This window comes from Notolepis coatsorum, assembly GCF_963971535.1.
Source record: "Notolepis coatsorum genome assembly, chromosome: 14".
NCBI lineage: Eukaryota > Metazoa > Chordata > Actinopteri > Aulopiformes > Paralepididae > Notolepis > Notolepis coatsorum.
The window spans coordinates 68,218,143-68,231,503 of NC_140178.1; the positions used below are offsets into that span (position 1 = coordinate 68,218,143).

Sequence of the window (13,361 nt, forward strand, 5' to 3'; positions counted from 1 at the left end):
GGTTTGAGATAGGTAAATTGCTCAGAACAGAGAACCATCTAACCGTTCAAATCAAATCATGAAAAATCACCAAGATTTGGAGCTACAAGGTTTTTGCCCGACAGCAGTGATCCATTACTTGGATTAGCGTAACACATTTTACAGGATGCATTGATATCGCCTGTCAGCACCGCTCCTTAATCGCTCATAGGAAGCTAAACACATGTTTCCTGGATTCATCATTTCCTGTCTCCATGGTAATAGATTGTGCTTCATGAAAGAGATTGCAGTGTTTCCATTCATAACAGGAATTTAGGTCACTCAGAGAAAAAGCTGACTGTGAATGTAGCCAGGAAGTAGAACAGCCCTGTCTGATCTGTCTGGAAATAAAAAACAGGTTATAGAAGTAAGATCACGTCTATGTCTCTGACTTACAGATCAAACAAATGAACAGGTCATGGGAGAAAAAGGCATAGTTATATTTATATAATGTCCAAAAATGTATGGGAAAGACATGGATATTTGTCCAGAATTCTCAAGTACACACGTTCTGGCTTCATAGCTATCCAAGTCAAGGGACCTGGGACATTTAGCTCAGTCATTTGATAAATAGTGTCCATTGAAATGCCACTATAATGAAGCCTGAATAAGAGTCTGATTCTGCAGTTCTTTACTCTCACTCATGCCAAGTTTAAGACCATGCAGGTTCTAACTATCTTCCAATGACTGTGCCAAAGACATTGAGTGAATAGAGTGCATTCCTGGCATGTTTCCATAATATTTTTCTTGAACCTGAGGCATCTGCAAGGATCAATTTGAACTCCTCCAATGACTGAATACTAGGGTGGTGGCCCTGTGATGAACAGCTTCCTTGACCAATCCTGTCACTGAGGCACTCGGCCACCCAATGAGGTGTGGGGTGGGTCATGTATCTTCCTCTGCAGGTAATTGGATGCCCATGGGACAGCTGCCTCTGGGTTAGGTGATAAAATAGCCCATTTAATTCAGGGGACATCTGATAGGGCAGCCTGCAGCTCCAGAGTCTGGCAGCACCAGGCCTGGGTAATACTGGATCGCATGACAGCAGCAGGGTGAGGGGACTGGCCTGGCAGGGCTTAGAGGATACAGACTGGATAGCTACACCACCTGGTTCAATATGTCACGTGTAACTGTGTCAACATAGGGTTTAGAGAATATAAAATGCAAGGTTCAGTGTTTGAAGTGAACATTTGTCCAACATTGGAAATCGGAGGAAGTTGACACCTTGAGATGCAGTGATCATTACAGTTTAATACAAAGACCTTGTGTGTTTGCTTCAGTACAAAGAGGCGCCTATCAAGCCACTTGATCAAAATCAGTACATTGTGATGAACAGGGTAGGGAAGTAACTTTGATTGTCACAGACCACAGTGGCTGGAAGATTCCAAAACTAGCCACGTAGCACTATTTTAGTAGCCAAGTAGATTTTTTAATAGAATAGAACTAAAGTGACTGGTAGCGTACAAACAGGTATCTGCTTTGGCTCGCACTCCTATGCAGAGTGCTCTCTACGCCTGTGCGTCACAGTGTGCTAAACAGCTCCACCCAAGAGAGACAAAATCCAAATGTACCAAATGCTGACATCCACAACCAAATTAGTTTGAAAGAAAATGCAGCTATAACGTTGAATTTGGTGTATAGAGTATCAATAAAAACCAAAGATTAAGCTTGTCAGAACATTTATGAGTTATGCAGTGAAGTAGTTATCAGAAAAGTAGGACACCATACCTTTATGGCTGCGTTCATCGTTTCAATGGACACATTGAATAAACAAGGCTGAACAGATGCCGTGAAATTTAATTAACTTTTTTCAACAAATGTTCAGTTATTTGTAAAAGAAAAATATGGGAACAATAATATAATATTATTTCTTCAAAATATTAAGGGAGAATAATATGAGTATAGGTAGCACCGGTTTGTTTATTTCCTGTTTGGGCAGAGATGTGTGACAGTGGAACGTTATCCAACTCTCTGTGTGAGGATTTGCCTGTCCCTGGACCTTTTTCCTGTGTTTTCCCTGTCTACTCTCCTCTACTCTTCACCAGCCCCCACCCTTGCGATGATTTACTCTCTACTCTTCACCAGCCCCCACCCTTGGACATCCTTGATCCTCTACCTTCACGCACCTGTTGGGAGTTTGCAATCACCTCGGGAGAGTACATAGGTTGCAGACTCCCCTCCAGTCCTTGTCGGGTCGTTCTGTGTTCTGGACTCTGTGTTCGTTCTGTATCTGTATCTGTGTACTCTGTGTTCATGGAGTTCTGTACGTTACCATCCTGTACGTTACCATCACCTGCCGCGTCTCCGGCGTGAGACGACGTGCCAGCCATCACCACCTGTCGCCGTTTGCCTGGAGTGGGACACCGTCTTCGCTCTCTAATTCTCTACGGGAGGTTTTCCAGTGTTCCCACTCCAGACGTCAAGCCGGCTCGTCATCGCTCCCGATTCCACGGGAGGAAGGCGTCTCTTCGTGATCCTCGTTCCTGGGGGTGAGGCTCGTCGTCGCTCCCTAGTATTCCACGGGAGGACGGCGTGTGCCCATCCCGTTCCCCTTGGACCCAGGCTCGTCGTCGCTCCCTAGTATTCCACGGGAGGACGGCGTGTTCCCATCCCGGTCCCCTGGGACCCCCTTTGTTCTGCGCTGCCCGTCTGCAGCATCCGAAGTGGAGGAGGAGGATCTCCGTGCCAGGCCCCGCTGTCGGGCCCCTGTTCCCGTGCCAGGCCCCCGCCGTCGGGCCCCTGTCCCCGTGCCAGGCCTCCGCCGTCGGGCCCCTGTCCCCGTGCCAGGCCTCCGCCATCGGGCCCCTGTTCCCGTGCCAGGCCTCCGCCGTCGGAACCCTGTCCTCATCCCTGTAAGCAGCTCTGGCCCTCGCCCTGTCCAAGGCCTTAACCCTGTTCTCTGTCCCTGTCTCCAGCCCGCCTCTCCGGGCCTTTGTCCCTGTCCCCCTCTCCAGTGCCCCTGTTCCTGGCCCTGACACTTAGCCCTGGTCCTTAGCCCTGGCCCTTAGCCTTAGTCCCTTAGCCTGTTCGCCTCTTAAAGGCACAGTGCCGCATTTTCCAGATTTCCTTGACTCTAGTGTTTTTGTGTTTTCCCTTAAAGGGACTGTGCCGCCTTTTGTTCTATAATAAATAATTGCCCTGTTTTGGCTTACTCTCATACCTGTCTTGTGTTGTGCGATTGGGGTCGGTTACAAACCATAACACTCTGTATAGGAGAATGGCTTTAGCTGGTGGCTGGTGTTACCATGGTAACAAATGGTATCAGTCCTTCTGTGGTTCGGATTGATCAATTCCAAAATCCAATAGAATTTGTGGAGTCCTGATTGTTTTATTTTATTTTTATTTTTTTGATTGAAGGAAAACCCATATCCTATCCTGTCTACAGGTGTTTGGAGAGGAGATTGAACATTATTCAATGTTTAAATCCTATTGGAATTCTGATAGGATTCTAAAGGATTGGTTCCAAAACACAATAGATTCAGGTAAGATTTTATCATATTTCTGAACTAATCTCATATGATTCAAATGTTTGACTCCTTAAGGTTTTTAAGTTGGCTGAATCAGCATTGGTATTAGTTTCCGCCTCAGGGCAATTTAAATCACATTGGTGCATTATACACTATCCAGTGTGCCGTTTGCAGGGGAAAAAAGACAACATATAATAAAAAATGTTTACTACAAACATGACAATTTTATTACTTTTTTTTTCTTTTTCTGAATCGGTTACAGAAACAAGAGAGTTAACTGTTGTTCTAATCAGGGGAAATGAGTTCTATACATAGGCATGCTGCGTCACCGCACAGTCACAGCTGTGAAAACCAATATCACCCCTGTCGGATGCTCCAAATGGAACAGTCTGAAGGCAAGACAATTCAGGAGTGGACAGGCAAGGACATTGTCAAACCCAGGAAGGAGGGGTGTTTGATGGGCTGCCTATAGGGATGACAAACTTAACGACATATAGAATTTTTGTGCAAATCTCACCATAGTTTATTTTTTTTTATAAACACAAAGAAGATATCAGTCTAAAGTTTCTCTTCTCCCCCCCGCTTGATTCCTCAAACTACGGTAATAGAGGAAGTTAAAATTGGGTCCGCTGATGATGCCACAAATACCCGTTTAAGGTACCCTTTGGACCCATTTCTTTTGGGGACCCTTGTTTTTGGACCACTTCCCCTATCTTTCATTTATTTGCCTCGCATGAGCAAGCTCTCAAGAAAGCACAGACATAACTCTATTATCTGATATACACTGAAAATATGATTGTAGTCACATGACCTTGACATAAATAGAATTAGTATTCAACAGTACATCTTACATGTAGAAATGGTGATGTGCATGCACAGATAGGTAGTCCACAAGTGCAAAATCTATCAAGTCACATCTTAGTATATATATTTCTTTCTTTTTGTACTCCACATTGAGTGAAAACATCACAAAGAATTAAACCCCCCCCCCCCCCCTTCCTTCTGCTCTGCTCATCAGCAGGGTCAAGGTCCATTGATCCCACCCTCCCTGCTCCTCATTGTAATCACTCTATAATATCACAGACACCGTTATTATCTACTGTATGAAGTGCAAAACATTATTCATAGCAATTGTCATATTTCTGAAGAGAGAGAGAGAGGAGGAAAAAAGGTAGCACATTTGTTTCCCCATTACTGGTAACTGTTACAGCAAACCATTGTGTTGACTGAGAAGACTGCACTCTGTCCAGTAAGACTGGTGCAAAGAAAGACACCAACATGGATCCCTATTAAAAGATCATACTGTGTTGTTGGAACGTTTATCAAATAATAATAAAAAAAAAAAAGCGTATCTAGTATCTGCAAAATATTTCCAAAATACTAGTTTAAAAATTATAATTTTAAAAGAAGAGAAGACATCAACGAGTGAAAATAAAAGCATCATATGACCAATGTATGAACACAAAGCAATCCAGTTAAAAAACATTCCCCTAAAAAGTAAAAACAGTTAGCAGTAGTCAGATATCCAGTGGTTTTATACTGTATGACACTGGTGTCTAAGCTTCATCTACAGTGTAAAAAAGAAAAGAAAAAAGTAAACAATCAAACAAAACTCTACAGCACTACTATGTACACAGCTTCTCAGATGGAGAGCGCCGGTGTAGCGATGTGGGGTGGAGCAGGGCGGTGGGGGATGGGACTCTCAGTGAGTCCTTCTTGGCACAGGGACGTTGGCTAGCTGGCCTAGCCGCCAGAGAGACAGACGGGAGGGTGGGAGAAGAAAGATGTGTCCACAGAAGGAGGACAGACGCACGCAAGCAGCTCTTCCTCCTCTGCAGACAGACACACACACACACACACACACACACACACACACACACACACACACACACACACACACACACACACACATACACACACACACACACACACACACACACACACACACACACAAACACACACTGACAAACAGACACCCACCATCGAAACAGACCCACACGCTCACAGTATGGGAAGGAGCCATTTTCTCACACAGATAAGAGGGCTGATTGAATGAAGTCACAGGGATGTCACCATCACATAGACTATCCCATTCTCCCCTAGGACTGTTTCTCGCTGTCTCTTTCCTTCCTCCTCCTCTATCTACCCTCCCCCCTCCCCTCTCCTCCTCCCAATCATCCCTTACATTTGATCTCTCTCTCTCTCTCTCTCTCTCTCTCTCTCTCTCTCTCTCTCTCTCTCTCTCTCTCTCTCTCCCTCTCTCTCCCTCCCCCTCCCTCTCACACTGTAAATCTGATCTCAGGCTCCAGGATACCTGCGCACACCAGTCACTGCTCTATATATAGGCAGTTACTTGTAGTAATGGCTAGTGTATGTGTATGAAAGGCTGTCAACATCATTCATGTTCCTTCTTTGCCTTTGCTTGGGAGATTTTGCAGAGGAAGAGAAAATAGGGGGGGGGGACTAGGACCAGCGACCACCCCTGACTGTGGATTGTGCTGTCGTCTCCCCAACACAATAGAATCACTACATTCACACACATACAGACATACACACAGAAAGAGGAATCAAGTGCAGGGAACCATTTCCTCGGCTCATTTCCCTCTTGATATGAAGTTACTCCTGTCTGGGTCACTGCGCGGCACCAGAGATATCGGAGAGCACGGCAGTCTTGACCTTAACTGCTACCTCCCACTGAACCAATGCCCTCCCTCGTCCAGTCGCCAGCCACTCTCCCTAATTGCATTCCCAATTGCAGTTCAGCTGCCACTTAAAGTCCCGCCTTCCAGGTGCTCCGGGACAGGTGGTTGGTTGGTTGGTTGTTGGTTTGGAGGTGCAGTCCTGAAATTGCAGTCTGGGCTTCACAGTTAGACTTTTTGAGGAAATGTCTGTTATATTCAGATCCAATAGATGCAGAGAGAAGCAAACTGAACACGGGGGGGGGGGGGGGTCTGGGACAAGCCAGCAAAACAAGACAATGAGGATTTGTTAGGAGGATGTAGGGTTCCAGAATCAAGGTGTGAGAAATACACACACACACACATTCTCTCTCTTTCACAAACACATCCACATATGGATGATTTTCGGGGAGGGGGTGCTCAAGCTTGTACATCTGTCCGTGTGCTCATGTCTGAGGTCGGCTCTCGTTTATGGGGGTGGGGTGGGGGGGGGGGGGGGGGGGTCGAGTGCCTGCACCTACAGCCTGAATGGATGGAGGACAGAGCCAAATGCTTCTGCTTCACAGTGCCAGCATTTCGAGGAGCAGCAGAATGAACATCCCAACTGACCACAAGGTAAGAGAGAGAAATAAAGCAATAGATTTCACAGTTTTCAAAGATGCTTACAGTGGCATAGTCTCCAAACTCCAAAACAAAAGAATCCTGAACTGCATCAACTTCTATTTTTGTTTTCTTTTGTGTCAGCCAGATGTCTCAGTGGTGGCAAAAATGCAAGTTTTCTTCTTCTTTTTTTTTTTTTTTTTTAAATCTATATAGAAGAGGTTTAGAACATTGAGCTCTGTCCTCCATACCCTGCTTATTCTCAGTGTCACACACACTCACTCATACGGTAATTGGCGGAGTTGATTGGCACACACTGGTGAGTGTGTGAGGTCCTCAGTCCAGAAGGGCCCTGTTGGCGTCCCATTTTACAAGTCCATTCCAAACAGGCTGGCCCCATGTCCCAGGACCCTTCCTCACCCTATCCCTCCTCTTTCTCTCTTCCGCGTCCTCTTCTCTTGTCCTTCCCCATCACCACAACTGCCTCCCTGTATAGGTAGGAGGAGCGGAGGGAACCTGTGAGAGAGAGAGAGAGAGAGAGAGAGAGAGAGAGAGAGAGAGAGAGAGAGAGAGAGAGAGAGAGAGAGAGAGAGAGAGAGAGAGAGAGAGAGAGAGAGAGAGACGGAGACACATTATAAACCATCTACAGCAGTGGTGCCCAACCAGTCGATCGCGATCGACAGGTAGATCGCGGGCTGATTTCAAGTAGATCTTGATTAATAAAATGTGATTATTAAAAAAAAAAAAAAAAAAAAATTGCTAAATCAACTCTTCCTCTCCTTGTTAACTACAACAAGCAATGCTGTTTGTTATTTAAGATGAGGTCGGACTCGGCACTGACAGATTTGTGTTCATTATGCTGCTTTTATAAAGCCTCAAATGACGGCTTACAATATACAATTTTGGCTGGTAGCTCTCGGGCTAGGTGGTAAATAAAAAAGTAGATCTTGGTTCAAAAAAGGTTGGCCACCCCTGATCTACAGGATGAAATGCAAGCAAAACACACGCATTCCAATATGCATGCCTATGAGTGTGGGTAAACAGAAACACAATTTTAGAATGTGTTGTCTCCAGTTGGACTTTCTTTTGCATAGACACGTACAACACACTTTACACACACACACACACACGCACACACACACACACACACACACACACACACACACACACACACACACACACACACACACACACACACACACACCACACACACACACACATTTCTCGCAGGCTAAGGCTGCGGTTAGACTGACTGATGTTTTCGTTTCGTTTTCAGATGAGTTTCGCTTTTCCAGGTCGCAACGTTACGTAGCGGTAGGCGAGTCACACATTCGTTTTGCAACCTGAGAACTTTCGTTTTGTCACCTGAGCACAGTGATGTAGTACACTGCCAAAGCAGTAGGTGGCAGTAGGTGGCGAACATGAAGGCAATTTTCAACCAATCAGAACTTGAATGTGCCAATACACTTCCTGCAAAGAAATGTCAACACGCCGCCATCTTTAAATGCCTCGGCTATTTAGCCAATGCAGCACTTATTTTTCAGCAAAGTGTAATAAAAGTGCAATAAACAAAACGGATACATTCACTGTGTTCTGCCTCTCATTTGTTGATGAAACAAAACTATCATCAACACAATTGACCACCAAGAGTGGAGTTTAATCTCATCAGCGCTGATTTTGTTAGCTTACATGCTAACGCGATAGGAATATGCCATTATAACAGTATAGCATTGTGGCTAGAAGCTAACGTTAGCCAGCCAGCACCAAATTGATGATATCGGGAGCTATCAGTAGCTAGATAACATTAGAGACAACGCCTTGTGTATTAAACAAAGGTGAATAGATGACTGGGCCATTTTGTTTAATGCTTGTTATGTTGAAAGATGAGCTCTGAGCTAACAGGGTCTGGTAACTACGGTAGGTAGCTAACGTTAGCCAGCTGCTCATGCAATCGTTAATGCTAGCAGAATGAATGGATGTAAACTTTATTTAACATATCGCAGAATGGGTACAAACAATTGTTAAGGGAATGCAGACTGTTGTAGCTTGGACTGGGGTCCTTATAACAATAACTTGACAACACATGGTAGCTGCAGCTATAGCTATTGTCACCGGACGTTGGTGAGGGCGTGCAGGTGTCGGTATCTACTGCGCATGGGCGTTGAGCAACAATGGCTCCACGCAGATTACATGACACGTTGTCGGCGAGTTTTGGCGAGGAAAACACCTTTTCAGAGTTCCCGCTAGGGCAACGCGTTTTCCTGCCAAAACGTCATTTCTATCTATTAGGGACAGCAAACGTATTCAAAACGTATTCTAACGAAAACAAAAACAGTGTGTGTAACAAGGGCCTATAAGGTTACCTACAGGCTAGATCAGCTCTCCAGGAGTACTACTCACCAATTTCCCCTCCTAAGCACAACCAGAAAATAGCACACTAGTATGGATCTCTAAGAATAGTGACTATAAATCACTTTGGATTTATCTTTTAGTCAATATACCCAGAATGTTGAACATTGCCTCAGCAGTGCAGCCTGTAGCAGCTCAGCCTGTAGCAGCTCAGCCTGTAGCATTGCAGTGTGTGGTGTTGTGGGCAGGCTTTATTTATGGTGGGGTGCTTGGAAGGCGGTCACCTGCGCCAGGCCACAGTACCCATCCATCCTGGCACAATGGAGAGCCTGACAGCCACAGGACACACAGCCCCAACCTCAACATCACTCACTACTAGTGAGCCTACACACACACACGCACTAGGGCTGACCTTCAATTTTTTTTTTGGAATTCGAAGCTTCGGGCCGAGATTCTATTTTAATTTGAAGCTTCGAAATAAAATAAAAATAATAATAATAATAATAATATTTTTTGTTATTATTATAATTTTTTTGAATTTTTATTTTTTTTATGTTGTGGGACTTGTACAGTACTTTGTTCAACTTTGTCAGTGCTGTAAAGTTTAAACCTTTTTAAATCTTAGACAAACTAAACACTTTGCTTCCATGAAATATTGTAAGCCGTCATTTGAGGCTTTATAAAAGCAGCACAATGAACACAAATCTGTCAGTGCCGAGTCCGACCTCATCTTAAATAGCAAACAGCATTGCTTGTTGTAATTAACCCATTCTCCGCCGATGACGTGTTTACACGCCATTCTCCGCCATGCGTAATCTGCCAATGACGCCTAAAGGCGTCTTTGAGATCAATATTTCATATTTTCGTCATGGTATTCACATTTCACCCACGGAGTCTTGGCTGGTGTTGTAGGACTCCGCTCAACTCTGCAACGCTTCAATACCGCCACCTGGTGGCCGATCGGCGAGTTGCCAAAACCGGAAGTGGCCGGAAGTGCTTAGTCCGTCCCCTATTCCGTCCGGAATAACTCAATAAACAACATGATTGGACGTATATTAGTATTATACAAACCGGAACTGGATCACCTAGACCTAGATCAACATCACATAACTGGGATCTGTTTGCGCCCAACGGTAAGAGGAAGCTGCCGTGAGTTTCAGCGTTTTTGATTATTATTATCCATACAAACTGCTCTGATCTATATATCACCCATACTACATGAATCTTTTAACGTCGGTCATTGAATTATAAACGACCCCCCCCCCCCCCCTCCGGTCACCAGCAGATGACCAGTCATGACGTTTAGGATCATGTACAGTTGAAATTTTAAATATAACGTTGATCGGTATCAAACTGCATTTGATCATCTAATATATGCATTTATGGCTATATCTCACGTTCTATGAAATACAGCAGAAAACGATAAAAACATATTTATACTCTGGACGGTATTTTAGTATGAATGTGTGAATGAAAAAGTTAAACGTTCCTACAGCCTGAACGATAGATAATTGATGTTGAATAGGCCATAGTAATGTCAATTTAGCAATACAATTTAGAAAGTTATAGCCCTGCAAAGAAGGTGAACATCTCCATAGACAAATAGTGCTGGCAGAGAGGCTACAAGGATGGATATAAGCTCCGGCAGAGAATGGGTTAACAAAGGCAGAGTTGATTTTGCAAAAAAAATATATATATTAAGAAAATATTCATATTTTTTTTTCTTTTTTTTTTTACATTTACTTTTATTTTCCTATTCGAAGCCTATGCCCATCGAACACACACACACACACACACACACACACACACACACACACACACACACACACGCACACACACACACACACACACACACGCACACACGCACACACACACACACACACACACACACACACACACACACACACACACACACACACACAGACTCACGCACAGTCACATCAAACACAGTGCTCACTCGCAGGCATAAAGCAAGTATGTGCATGCTCGCACTCAAACAAAAACTATCCATGTTGTACATGCACACATGCATACACACACACAAACACAAACACACACACACACACCCCTCCCTCATTCTCATATGCAATGATGGATGCTCTGTACGCACAAAACGATGTGTACGCAGTTCATTTGGCGACTGAACGAGAGTCGTGTGCAGCATGAGAAGTGTGTAAGCGGTGTGTACCTGTGCCTGTGAAGCTGTACTCACCGCTCCCCCGTTCAGGATCATGGTCATCTCGGTGGGCTGGTAGACGTTGCTGCGGAAGGGGGCACTCGGCCTGGGCGCCGTGTTGCCGTTGTGATGCCCTCCTCCTCCTCCTCCTCCTCCTCCTCCTCCTCCTCCTCCTCCTCCTCCTCCTCCTCCGGTCCTCAGGCCTGGCCCGGGGCACATGGGGAGAAGCACTGGCATTAGATTACTCATCCTGACTAACCCACACGTCTTGCTCTCTCTCTCCATCTCTGTTGTGCCCCTCCAGTCACCCCCACCCCCCTCTCAGAAAACAAAAACACTTGACACATAAATCCTGCTCCGCCTACATCTCCTCCTGGTGGTTATTTCTGGCTGAATATGGTAATATTGCCTGGTGTTGTGTTACTCACAGTGGCCTACATCCCGGCCCACAGACAGATGTAATGCGCTCCCTGGTGTACCTGCAGTGTTCTCGTCGCTGTATCCGTAACCCTGGTTCTCCACAAACTGCCTGTGGGAGAGGGGGATGTCTTCGTCGAAGCTGGTCTCCCTCATCCGCGTGGAGTTCTGGGAGTGTCAAAGTAGTCAGGGGCGGTGGGCTGCGGAGGGGGGTCTCAGGCAGATGTGGGCCTCGGGGATGGCATGGAAGAGCAGCAGCAGCCAACCCTGGGCCACCAGGGCGATAGCCAGGGCCGGATCGTCCCAGTCTGGGGATCTTCCCAACCACGCGTTGCCATAGAGATAGAAGCCCACCCAGGCCACCCACAGCAGCAGGGACAGCAGACAGGTCACCAGCAACCAGATGGCGTTGCAGCGCCACTGACTCGTCTTCCCACATAGCGCCAAGGAGGCGGCGGTCCAGCGCGGCTAGTAGGAGGGCTAGCACATAGCTGCAGGCCAGGGAGAAGTCCAGGGGCAGGTACTGGCAGGCCGCACGGCCCTCTCTCAGCAACGGTCAGCAGCAGCCACTCGGCAGCGATGATCCCCCTGCACGGCGCTCAGCCCCAGGGCCAGGCCTGTCAGGGCACAGCCTCCCGGGCTCCGCCGCTCACGGCCCAGCCTGCGCAGACGGACACCCTGCACCAGCAGACAGGAGAAGCAGACGGCGAAAAGGAGGCCCCACAGGGACCTGCGGAGCAGCACAGTGACTCGTCTGGCTCAATCAGGTAAGCGAAGCTCAGGCAAACAAGCCCAGGATCCCCAGGAGCAGCAGGAGAATGGGTCCCACACCGCTGCGCTTCTCTCCCCTCGCTGACGTGTCGTAAACGGCACAGCAGCACTAGGCCCAGCAAGAGCACCGCCAAGACTCCGCCGGTGGCCACCGCCTCCACAGCCACGCCCCATATGGAGTCCAGGTCACAGAGGAGGGTGTAGGGCGCACCAGGCCCCAGCCACAGCCCCGCGGCAGAGCAGAACCATCCTCAGAGTCCTGGCTGCTGGTGCGGTGGGCCACGGAGAGAGCAGCAGGAGCAGGAGGACAGGGGAGGACGTCATCTCTGATAGGAACAAGTGATGAGGAGGCATAGAACCAGACAAATAGTGAGGATAGAGAAAAAGAGAGAAAGAGGAAGAGGGGAGAGACAAAGGGAGAGAGAAAGTAAGTTATTCTGGTACAAAATGTTCAGAGAATAACAGAGTTGAGCAGTCAGGCCCACAGTCCTCCGGTGCCTGTGAGCAACAATACAGATAACCTGGCATAAAGAAAACAAAGGATAGTAGTGAACAGAGGGTGAATAAACTGAAGGGCTTTGGTCCCACCATGTCATCACACACACGCACGCACGCACGCACGCACGCACGCACGCACGCACGCCACGCACGCACGCACGCACGCACAGCACGCACGCACGCACGCACGCACGCACGCACGCACGCACGCACGCACGCACCGCACGCACGCACGCACACACACACACACACACACACACACACACACACACACACACACACACACACACACACACACACACACACACACACACACACACACACACACACACACACACACACACACACACACACACACACACACACACACACACACACACACACACA

The 13,361-nt window shown here is 46.9% G+C and overlaps 1 pseudogene across 1 annotated transcript; it reads right to left on the reverse strand.

Moving 5' to 3' along the window:
- Window positions 1-7,234: 7,234 nt before the first annotated feature.
- LOC311240776 (G-protein coupled receptor family C group 5 member B-like) lies at window positions 7,235-12,800 on the reverse strand (annotated as a pseudogene). The gene is made up of 3 exons: window positions 11,768-12,800; window positions 11,301-11,446; window positions 7,235-7,279 (listed from the first exon to the last, which is right to left on the reverse strand). The product of its transcript is annotated as a G-protein coupled receptor family C group 5 member B-like (transcript).
- Window positions 12,801-13,361: the final 561 nt, after the last annotated feature.